Source organism: Manis pentadactyla, chromosome 3 (genome assembly GCF_030020395.1).
Source record: "Manis pentadactyla isolate mManPen7 chromosome 3, mManPen7.hap1, whole genome shotgun sequence".
NCBI lineage: Eukaryota > Metazoa > Chordata > Mammalia > Pholidota > Manidae > Manis > Manis pentadactyla.
In genome coordinates, this window is record NC_080021.1 from 66,617,366 (window position 1) to 66,629,964 (window position 12,599).

Here is a 12,599-nt window from a genome sequence, read left to right on the forward strand (position 1 = left end):
CCCTTTATCCCCCTCACCCTCTCCCACCACCCCCTAACCCATCCCCCTTGGTAACCACTAGCCACTTCTCAGTGTATGAGTCACAAGTGATTTCTTAAATGCCAGTCATCCCTTCATAAAGCTCTAAAAGAAAAAAAATGCAGTTCTGTGGTAAAAGTAAAGGTAATTATTAAAATAAAAGTAATTATCAAATTATTTTATACAATTTTCCTCAAGGGATAAGAGGCTTTCCTTTTTACTTCATTTTATTTGTGGTGTAAATTTTAAAATTTAGGAATTTAAAATCTAAAACTAAGGCAAGCATAGTTTTCTGTGTATTACTTAAGTTCCTTTCTATTACAATTCTTATTGCTGCCTACTATCATCATTAAAAATTGCAAGGGCAAAAGACTTTTACCCCCCCCCCAAATTATTAATATATTAAAATCATACATTGTTCTGCATTTACAAATCATTTGCTGATATCTTTATGATCTTGGTCTTTATACCCTTTCTTCTTCGATTTGGTGATTAAAACTTTAAAATTTTGACCTCACATTTGTTATTTTTTCTGCTCCTCACTTCATATTAATTATGATTGTTTCATATTTCCCATTATTCATATTCAATAAGTTTACATTGTTCCATGTGTAATAAGAGAGGGAAATGCCAAATGAAATTTTAGGGATTTTCATCACAGCTCTGGGAGGAACTGCCTCTCATGTGTATCAGGTGGCTTTAGTCTAGAAAGGAAGATACATTTAAAAATAAAAAAGGAATGAAGAAAAAAAATGAGATGAATAAAAAAAGGAAAGGGAGTATAAAGAGAAAGATGCTTAACATACATCTTTAGATTGTACACATTGTAGACTACATTGTAACACATTCACAGCATTCCTACTTTGTTATAGGGATGCATCCAAGTAGTTCTGCTAAACTGAAAGCTTGTCACCTTCTGAGATAGCCATGCTCCCTGGCAGAGAGATTGCCTTCATTTGGTGGGAGCAACAGAAGATATGGTTCTCAGCCTCACACCCCGGACACTGCACAAATATCTTCTTCAGCTTTTAATACAAATGGAAGAAGTGACAAATGCTTGTTATAGCACTGCAACAAATTAGCTTAAAAATGTGTATTTATAATTCCTTAAGATATACACTGATGTGCATTGTACTTAGCCTGACCCAGCTAAAAGCTTTGGTGTAAGGCAGTAAAGTTGCAAACTGAAATTTAAAAATTATTAAGGTTTTGAAATGCAGAGAATCCAAAATGATAAAATATTGACATCAACCACAATAAATCTTTATTCTTTTCATATTAGACTGAAAATCATGCAAAACATATATAGTAGTTTCCCTTATTAAGTAATTGAGATACAGTGAAATCTTTTATTCTAGACATTATTTTTTAGCAAATTAGTTCCACATGGCACTTTAGATTCACAGAGAGGACATATTGCTTGCTGAGCAATTTGCCCTGATTACAGAACAGTCGCTATGCTGCCTTACTTCAGGCAAACTACTGAACTAAGTTTCTGTCTCCCATCGTCACTGGCAGAACAGCTGCAAATGAAAGATTTTGAGATACATTAGAATGTTTTCCTTAAAAAATATATTTATATATACAACAGGAAAGTGTTCTTCAGAAAACTTTAAAGGGAAAAATACCATATTCTTTGAGGGGAAAATATATTCTTATCAATGCTGCATGAGAACTACGTTAATATTCTTGCTCTTTTCCCCATATTTTTATATCATTATAATCAGATATTAAATATATTTTATTTAAAATATTAAATATCTTAGACTTTCCACTTTCACTAAAAAAAGCTTATAAAGATTTATGTAAACTGGTTCGTGTGGCATATGTCTGCAACATTTGTCCCTAAGTAACTAAAAGTGCCTAATTTAGCAATCTGGAAAAGCCACAGCACCCAATTGCATCCTGCCTGGTTTGACTTCCTAAACAGTGAATGTACACCAGTGGTTTGGTGTCAGTTTGAAGGAGGGTCACGTGCATGTCATGAAATCTAGGGTCATAGGGCTGCTCTCATGGCATCTTCCTCACAGAGCCAACCTGCAATATGAACAGTCTGGCCCAGTAAATTGAGAGAAATAGAACAGGGGCCCAGGACCTAGGGAAGGTGTACCTGTTTGCACAAATCATGAGAAATAATTTTTCAATTTCTTATAACATTAAGACAGTTTGCAAGGGCTCTTAGAACACTCAAGCAGCAGGTTATTGAGCTATTTACTTGGTTTTTAAGACTAAAATGTATAAATGGCATAATAATGTTTTGCTGACCAATAAAAGCATTCATACTAAAAGAAAACCCATCTGAGAATAAGTGCTTTTAAACAGGGAAGTAATGTTAATAAGCAAAAAGAAGGTATACTTTATATATCAGATTTTAGTAAAGCATTCATGTGAACATATCACTACTTACACTCAGATATAATTCTATACCTGATAACATTTTAATCTTCCTTTTTAAAGTAAAAGTTATATATTTAAAAATTCATCTATCTCGGGTTAATTTTCATTTTATATCTAGGTTTCCTAGTTTCTCTGCTTTAATAAAATGCTGTCCATTTTCCCACTAAAACCTGAAGGTACTGCCTTCAAGGTCACCTTTAAAAATATGAATGCTGGCTCTACCATTTAATAATATGTTGATAAACTCTAATTTTCAGTTTGATGAGAAAATAAGAGTATCACATTAAATTGAGAATTTATCATTTGACACAATACCAGAGTAAAAATATTCAGCTGACTAGACTATAAGGCACACTGATTATCATTTGGGCATTCTTCAATGGTTTAAAAACCAATTCAGAATTTTTCAGTACCATATTTATTCATCATTCATTCTATCTAATTTATTGAGCTTACTACATACCAAGTGCAGCATGAGGCACAAGAAATGAAAAGACAGTTAGATGCATAGTCATGGACTCTGTCTTCCAGGAACCTGTATCAAACAGTACTGAGTGGATGGGTAAAAGAGCCACACACTGAAGCTCTCTAGTCAACATGCCGGCTATCAGAGAGTTCACAGTGCATATCATTAACTTGAAGCAAGACCGTATTTTCTGCTGGCCTTTTAATCAGTTCTTAGTTTTACTACTGCCCATAACTAAGCCAATTTGAATTGATTTATTCAGTACAATTTCTTGGAACTATATAGACACTTTACAAACATCAAACACTGAAAGTTTAATACATTCATCTATTAATCTTGCAGTTCTGTTCAAAAGCAGTTAATTTTTCCCTTAGTTTTCTTTTAGTATACATGCGTTTATTGATCATCAAAACAGTTTCATGTCATTTATACATTTTGCTTGCTCTGGCATATGATATATGATCAGTATTTTAAGAACATGTTAATTCAGCTTATCAACTATAATAATGAGAATCACTAGACTATTTCCCAAACCTTATTTCCCAGTAGAAGTATTAGGGCATCTCTCTTCTCCTCCCAGAAGGCAAAAATTGTCCAACCACAGAGAGAAAAGTTTTACTATGTACCTGGCATCTAGTTTTATTCTCTACCAAGATTAATTCCATGAAAAATATACCTGAAAGAGCTGAGGGAAATGGAGACAGTGGTTCAGATAATTCTGGAAAATCCAGCTTCATTCGTATTCTGTCCTCTGATTGAGCTTTGGGCCTGATGCTGGGAAGAGCAGATGAGTTGTGGACCCAGACTTATGCCACGGGTCCTCGGAAGACCGCTCACAGCCAGAGTGGCACACAGGCACGAAGGCTCGGCCAGGCCAGGTGGGCCTTGGTGGAAGGGGCTGCCCTCAGGGACAGTGCAACCCTGCCAGAGGCTAAAGGGTTTAACTCATCATCTTATTCTACCCCCCGCATCTTTGACTTTGTCTCCCGAGTTAATGATACCACCAGCTGCGGAAAACCAGAAAACCAGACCCTGAGGGTGTAAGCAAGGAAGACTATTAAGATTGACCTTGAAGTTTAGGCTGGAAAAGGAGGAAAGTAAGGCTATGATTTAGGTGAAAGACAGTGACAGATAATAAAAGTAATTGATTCTAGTGGAGTGGAAGCGTTGGAATTGAGGTACTAAAAGGAGGTGAAAATAAAAGGTGGAGGAATGGGGGGTGGGGCAAGGGGGACAGGGTGGTGCCACTTTAAGCTTTAAGGTCCAAAGTGTGACCCCAGGAGGGAGTAGCTGAAACAGTGATGGGAGTGATGGGCAGTCTTTAAAGGGGACAACTGCAAGGTACTCAGAGGCCAGGGCATGAGAGTCTTAGAGATCTGGTTAGAATTTAGGTGGGAGAGAGGGGCAGAAGATGGCGGCGTGAGTAGAGCAGCGGAAATCTCCTCCCAAAACAACATATATCTATGAAAATATAACAAAGACAACCCTTCCCAGAATACAGACCAGAGGACACAGGACAATATCCAGACCACATCCGCACCGGAGAGAACCCAGCGCCTCGCGAAGGGGGAGAGGAGGGCCACAAACCAACAAGAAAGGAAGTCCTTCCAGCCGTCACTCGTCCCAGTTCTGCAGACTATTCCTATCACCATGAAAAGGCAAAGCTACAGGCAGACAAAGATCACAGGGACAACACCAGAGAAGGAGACAGACCTAACCAATCTCCCTGAAAAAGAATTCAAAATAAGAATCATAAACATGCTGACAGAGATGCAGAGAAATACGCAAGAGAAATGGGATGAAGTCCGGAAGGAGATCACAGATGCCAGAAAGGAGATCGCAGAAATGAAACAAACTCTGGAAGGGTTTATAAGCAGAATGGATAGAATGCAAGAGGCCATTGATGGAATTGAAATCAGAGAACAGCATAGAAGCTGACATAGAGAGAGACAAAAGGATCTCCAGGAATGAAACAATATTAAGAGAACTGTGTGACCAATCCAAAAGGAACAATATCTGTATTATAGGGGTCCCAGAAGAAGAAGAGAGAGGAAAAGAGATGGAAAGTATCTTAGAAGAAATAATTGCTGAAAACTTCCCCACACTGGGGGAGGAAGTAATCGAACAGACCACAGAAATACACAGAACCCCCAACAGAAAGGATCCAAGAAGGGCAACACCAAGACACATAATAATTAAAATGGCAAAGATCAAGGACAAGGAAAGAGTGTTAAAGGCAGCTAGAGAGAAAAAGGTCACCTATAAAGGGAAACCCATCAGGCTAACGTCAGATTTCTCAACAGAAACCCTACAGGCCAGAACAGAATGGCATGATATATTTAATACAATGAAACAGAAGGGCCTTGAACCAAGGATACTGTATCCAGCACGACTATCATTCAAATATGACGGTGGGATTAAACAATTCCCAGACAAACAAAAGCTGAGGGAATTTGCTTTCCACAAACCACCTCTACAGAACATCTTACAGGGACTGCTCTAGATGGGAGCACTCCTAGAAAGAGCACAGCACAAAACACCCAACATATGAAGAATCGAGGAGGAGGAACAAGAAGGGAGAGAAGAAAAGAATCTCCAGACAGTGTATATAACAGCTCAATAAGCGAGCTAAGTTAGGCAGTAAGATACTAAAGAGGCTAACCTTGAACCTTTGGTAACCACGAATTTAAAGCCTGCAATGGCAATCAGTACATATCTTTCAATAGTCACCCTAAATGTTAATGGGTTGAATGCACCAATCAAAAGACACAGAGTAACAGAATGGATAAAAAACCAAGACCCATCTATATGCTGCTTACAAGAAACTCACCTCAAACCCAAAGACATGTACAGACTAAAAGTCAAGGGATGGAAAAACATATTTCAAGCAAACAACAGTGAGAAGAAAGCAGGGGTTGCAGTACTAATATCAGACAAAATAGACTTCAAAACAAAGAAAGTAACAAGAGATAAAGAAGGACACTACATAATGATAAAGGGCTCAGTCAAACAAGAGGATATAACCATTCTAAATATATATGCACCCAACACAGGAGCACCAGCATATGTGAAACAAATACTAACAGAACTAAAGGGGGATATAGACTGCAATGCATTCATTCTAGGAGACTTCAACACACCACTCACCCCAAAGGATAGATCCACTGGGCAGAAAATAAGTAAGGACACGGAAGCACTGAACAACACAGTAGAGCAGATGGACCTAATAGACATCTATAGAACTCTACATCCAAAAGCAGCGGGATATACATTCTTCTCAAGTGCACATGGAACATTCTCCAGAATAGACCACATACTAGGCCACAAAAAGAGCCTCAGAAAATTCCAAAAGATTGAAATCCTACCAACCAACTTTTCAGACCACAAAGGCATAAAACTAGAAATAAACTGTACAAAGAAAGCAAAGAGGCTCACAAACACATGGAGGCTTAACAACACACTCCTAAATAATCAATGGATCAATGACCAAATCAAAATGGAGATCCAGCAATATATGGAAACAAATGACAACAACAACACTAAGCCCCAACTTCTGTGGGACACAGCAAAAGCAGTCTTAAGAGGAAAGTATATAGCAATCCAAGCATATTTAAAAAAGGAACAGCAATCCCAAATGAATGGTCTAATGTCACAATTATCGAAATTGGAAAAAGAAGAACAGATGAGGCCTAAGGTCAGCAGAAGGAGGGACATAATAAAGATCAGAGAAGAAATAAATAAAATTGAGAAGAATAAAACAATAGCAAAAATCAATGAAACCAAGAGCTGGTTCTTCGAGAAAATAAACAAAATAGATAAGCCTCTAGCCAGACTTATTAAGAAGAAAAGAGAGTCAACACAAATCAACAGTATCAGAAATGAGAAAGGAAAAATCACGACAGACCCCACGGAAATGCAAAGAATTATTGGAGAATACTATGAAAACCTATATGCTAACAAGCTGGGAAACCTAGGAGAAATGGACAACTTCCTAGAAAAATATAACCTTCCAAGATTGACCCAGGAAGAAACAGAAAATCTAAACAGACCAATTACCAGCAACGAAATTGAAGCGGTAATCAAAAAACTACCAAAGAACAAAACCCCCGGGCCAGATGGATTTACCTCGAAATTTTATCAGACATACAGGGAAGACATAATACCCATTCTCCTTAAAGTTTTCCAAAAAATAGAGGAGGAGGGGACACTCCCAAACTCATTCTATAAAGCTAACATCACCCTAATACCAAAACCAGGCAAAGACCCCACCAAAAAGAAAACTACAGACCAATATCCCTGATGAACGTAGATGCAAAAATACTCAACAAAATATTAGCAAACCGAATTCAAAAATACATCAAAAGGATCATACACCATGATCAAGTGGGATTCATCCCAGGGATGCAAGGATGGTACAACATTCGAAAGTCCATCAACATCATCCACCACATCAACAAAAAGAAAGACAAAAACCACATGGTCATCTCCATAGATGCTGAAAAAGCATTTGACAAAGTTCAACATCCATTCATGTTAAAAACTCTCAGCAAAATGGGAATAGAGGGCAAGTACCTCAACATAATAAAGGCCATCTATGATAAACCCACAGCCAACATTATATTGAACAGCGAGAAGCTGAAAGCATTTCCTCTGAGATCGGGAACTAGACAGGGATGCCCACTCTCTCCACTGTTATTTAACATAGTACTGGAGGTCCTAGCCACGGCAATCAGACAAAATAAAGAAATACAAGGAATCCAGATTGGTAAAGAAGAAGTTAAACTGTCACTATTTGCAGATGACATGATACTGTACATAAAAAACCCTAAAGACTCCACCCCAAAACTACTAGAACTGATATCGGAATACAGCAAAGTTGCAGGATACAAAATCAACACACAGAAATCTGTGGCTTTCCTATATACTAACAATGAACGAACAGAAAGAGAAATCAGGAAAACAACTCCATTCACAATTGCATCAAAAAAAATAAAATACCTAGGAATAAACCTAACCAAAGAAGTGAAAGACTTATACTCTGAAAACTATAAGTCACTCTTAAGAGAAATTAAAGGGGACACTAACAGATTGAAACTCATCCCATGCTCATGGCTAGGAAGAATTAATATCGTTAAAATGGCCATCCTGCCCAAAGCAATATACAGATTTGATGCAATCCCTATGAAACTACCAGCAACATTCTTCAATGAACTGGAACAAATAATTCAAAAATTCATATGGAAACACCAAAGACCCCGAATAGCCAAAGCAATCCTGAGAAAGAAGAATAAAGTAGGGGGGATCTCACTCCCCAACTTCAAGCTCTATTATAAAGCCATAGTAATCAAGACAATTTGGTACTGGCACAAGAGCAGAGCCACAGACCAATGGAACAGACTAGAGAATCCAGACATTAACCCAGACATATATGGTCAATTAATATTTGATAAAGGAGCCATGGACATACAATGGCGAAATGACAGTCTCTTCAACAGGTGGTGCTGGCAAAACTGGACAGCTACATGTAGGAGAATGAAACTGGACCATTGTCTAACCCCATATACAAAAGTAAACTCAAAATGGATCAAAGACCTGAATGTAAGCCATGAAACCATTAAACTCTTGGAAGAAAACATAGGCAAAAACCTCTTAGACATAAACATGAGTGACCTCTTCTTGAACATATCTCCACGGGCAAGGAAAACAACAGCAAAAATGAGTAAGTGGGACTATATAAAGCTGAAAAGCTTCTGTACAGTAAAAGACACCATCAATAGAACAAGAAGGATCCCTACAGTATGGGAGAATATATTTGAAAATGACACATCCGATAAAGGCTTGACGTCCAGAATATATAAGGAGCTCACATGCCTCAACAAACAAAAAACAAATAACCCAATTAAAAAATGGGCAGAGGAACTGAACAGACAGCTCTCCAAAAAAGAAATACAGATGGCCAACAGACACATGAAAAGATGCTCCACATCGCTAATTATCAGAGAAATGCAAATTAAAACTACAATGAGGTATCACCTCACACCAGTAAGGATAGCTGCCATCCAAAAGACAAACAACAACAAATGTTGGCGAGGCTGTGGAGAAAGGGGAACCCTCCTACACTGCTGGTGGGAATGTAAGTTAGTTCAACCATTGTGGAAAGCAGTATGGAGGTACATCAAAATGCTCAAAACAGACTTACCATTTGACCCAGGAATTCCACTCCTAGGAATTTACCCTAAGAACGCAGCAATCAAGTTTGAGAAAGACAGATGCACCCCTATGTTTATTGCAGCACTATTTACAATAGCCAAGAATTGGAAGCAACCTAAATGTCCATCGATAGATGAATGGATAAAGAAGAGGTGGTACATATACACAATGGAATACTACTCAGCCATAAGAAAAGGGCAAATCCAATCATTTGCAGCAACATGGATGGAGCTGGAGGGTATTATGCTCAGTGAAACAAGCCAAGCGGAGAAAGAGAAATACCAAATGATTTCACTCATCTGTGGAATATAAGAACAAAGGAAAAACTGAAGGAACAAAACAGCAGCAGAATCACAGAACTCAAGAATGGACTAACAGGTACCAAAGGGAAAGGGACTGGGGAGGATGGGTGGGTAGGGAGGGATAAGGGGGGGGAGAAGAAGGGGGTTATTAAGATTAGCAACCCTTGAATAGAATTCGTGCCTCATATCAAATTTACCGAGTATCATAATTCTTCCAAGTGGTAAAGATACCTCAAGACAAATGCTGGGCATAGAAGCCACAGGGCATAAATATGCAAAGAAGTAAAAAGCTAACCTTTTCAAACAATAAGGCTTCCCTCTCACTTACCAACTTCACATTTCCCTGTATGGCCCCGGAAGATGACTGGTTAGCCAGAGACGGGTAAGATTCCTCAAGGGAGGAACAACCTAAGACAGGCACAGTCGCAGGGGGGCCATCAGGTGAGAAATTGGGGATCAACAGAGGTGAGGCTTAGAACCTCACCCCCCCTGTTCTGAGAGAAATCTTCTGCATACGTGGATGTTTTATTGTCCTTGTCTAGCTTGGATTAACACATAGTCTACAGGCACACACCTGATCATCTACATTTGCTCTCTTACAACACTAAACTATGTTTTCTACCTTTATCTTGTATCTACCTACCACTTCAGCATTTTATTAAAAATAATAATAATAAAGAGAGAAATGTGGTATCCACATATAAATCAAGTATAAAAACCAAATGAGTATTCATATTTGAACTGACTGTTTAGAGTTCATAATGCATGAGCAAAACCGAAAGTTTCTGTGATGACTGCCCTTGTACTGTTCACTATGTAACTTATTCATTATGTAAGAATTTGTTCTCCATGTAAGAACTTGTTTGTTATGCCTCAGAAGATTGGAGACTGACGAAAATTAGGCTTGGGGTGGATTAATGATTGTGCATTGAGCATTGACTCCCCTATACAGAATTTTATTGTTGTTAACAACCATTTGATCAATAAATATGAGAGATGCCCTCACAAAAAAAAAAAAAAAAAGGACAGACTTCCAATGGTAAAATAAATAAGTAACCGGGATGTAATGTATAGCATAAGGAATATAGTCAAGATATTGTAACAGCTTGGTAGGGTGATAGCTGGAACCTCGAATTATGTATATAAATGTTCTACCACTGTGTTGTACACTTGAAACTAATGTAATGTAATACTGTGCGTCAACTACCCTTCAATAAAAAATAATTATTTAAAAAAAAAAAAAAAAAAAAAGAAATAAGAATCCCCATTATATTTTGTTTTAAAAAAGATAATATAAGAATACCTTCTTTCCCACAGAAGTTGAAAGGGGCATTATGATTAGCATGTATAGTGTGTGTGGGGCACGGGGAGGGCTGTACAACACAGAGAAGACAAAAAGTGATTTTTCAGCATCTTACTATGCTGATGAACAGTGACTGTGAAGGGGTATGTGGGGGGGACTTGGTGAAGGGGGGAGCCTAGTAATTGTTCTTCATGTAATTTTAGATTAATGATACCAAAATAAAAAAAATTAATAAAAAAAAAAAAAAAGAATTTAGGTGGGAAAAAAAGGCAAAATAAGACAAAAAAGACAAAAAAGTAAGACATGCCATCCTTAGTGCAAAGATGGCCTCCAGGAAATGGAGGTGTTCACTGAATCACTGCTTTTGAAGGGGATTCCCTATTCCCTGGGACAGACGTATTCTTGACATCCTTGCACTTACAACATACAGTACCATAAAATTAGGGGCTTATTGGTTGACATCTTTATTTTATCAACATCCTTTAGAGTCATTCCTAATGGAGCAAGTGCAGCATGACCCACATCTGTCCGCTCACTCACGCACTGAGAGCTGCAGACCACAGCAAGCCCCACACGTGAGCCTCTGGACCACGGTGGGGGAGGAGGGTCTCAAACGATGGCCCATGAGGCCGTTTTTTGACTGCCCATGAGCTAGCAGTGGTTTGTACAGTTTTAAATGGATGAAAAAACATCAAATGAAGAATTTTTTGTGAGAAATGAACTTACATGAAACTCAAATTTGAGCGTCCCTAAAAGTTTTACTGGCATCCAGCCACGCCCACTTGTTGCCACGGGGGACTGCTCTCTCACTGTAAGGGCAGTGCAGCAGTGGGGACAGAGACCATATGTTCCAAAAAGCTGGAATATTCATTATGTTTCTCTTTACAGAAAAAGTTTACTGCCCCTGCTCTAAGCATTAAAATAATCCTTCATTTATTTATCATTTGGAAAATAAACAATTGCGTGTGAGTCCAAGAACCTTATCAAAAAATAAGATGTTAATTGCAGGAGAGACCATTGTACTGCTAAGAAAAGAGATGGGGATTCAGGCTGAGGGCAGAACAGGGGTGGCTACGTTAGTTTCTTTCCTCTTTAGCAGTGAGATCACAAGAAAAAATGAACTACAACTTATATCACCAAGAAACCATTTAACATCCTACAGTAATAAGAGAAAAAAATTTTTTTTTCAATTTATAATCTCCACACTTTAGAGGATTTAATTAGAAACCATAAAGAAATCCCAGTCTTTACATGGAGCCAAACAGAAGGAATTAAGGAAGTGTGATGTAACAAACATCCCAAACTAGGAGATGATTAATGGTTAATATACTATAGGACAGCCATGTGATTGAATATTGTATAGCTATTAAAAGAAAAGTAACATTTTAATGACATATATAAAATGTGAAAGATATAATACTTAGAAAAAAAGCAGAATATAAAATTTTATAGACAAGCTTGACTGTATTTAAAAGCAAAGACACAGAAAGAATAGTGAGGAATAAAAAGCACATGAACTTTTTGAAAAAAACGATTTTATTGAGATATAACTCACATACCAGGACATGAACTTTTAAGACAAAACACAAGACTTGAGAAAACTTTGGCCTTACAGTGGGTGTTGCAAGCTACTCCTGCCCTGAGCCTGGCCACTTGTTTACTTTTTCAGAGAAACCTTGCAAGGAGTACTAATTTAGTTCAAGTTTTCAACTCCCTCATTTTGTGGAGAAGTTAATTGAGCCCCAGAGAAGTGAAGAGATCTGCCTAAGGATGGACAGCATATTAGTAGCTAAGTAGGAACTAGAATTTCAGGCTTCAAATTCAAAGCACCTCAATGCCAGTTGTTTAACATTTCTTTTCTTTTCTTGTTCTCATCCATAGTCACCTACAGTTTTTATGTTGT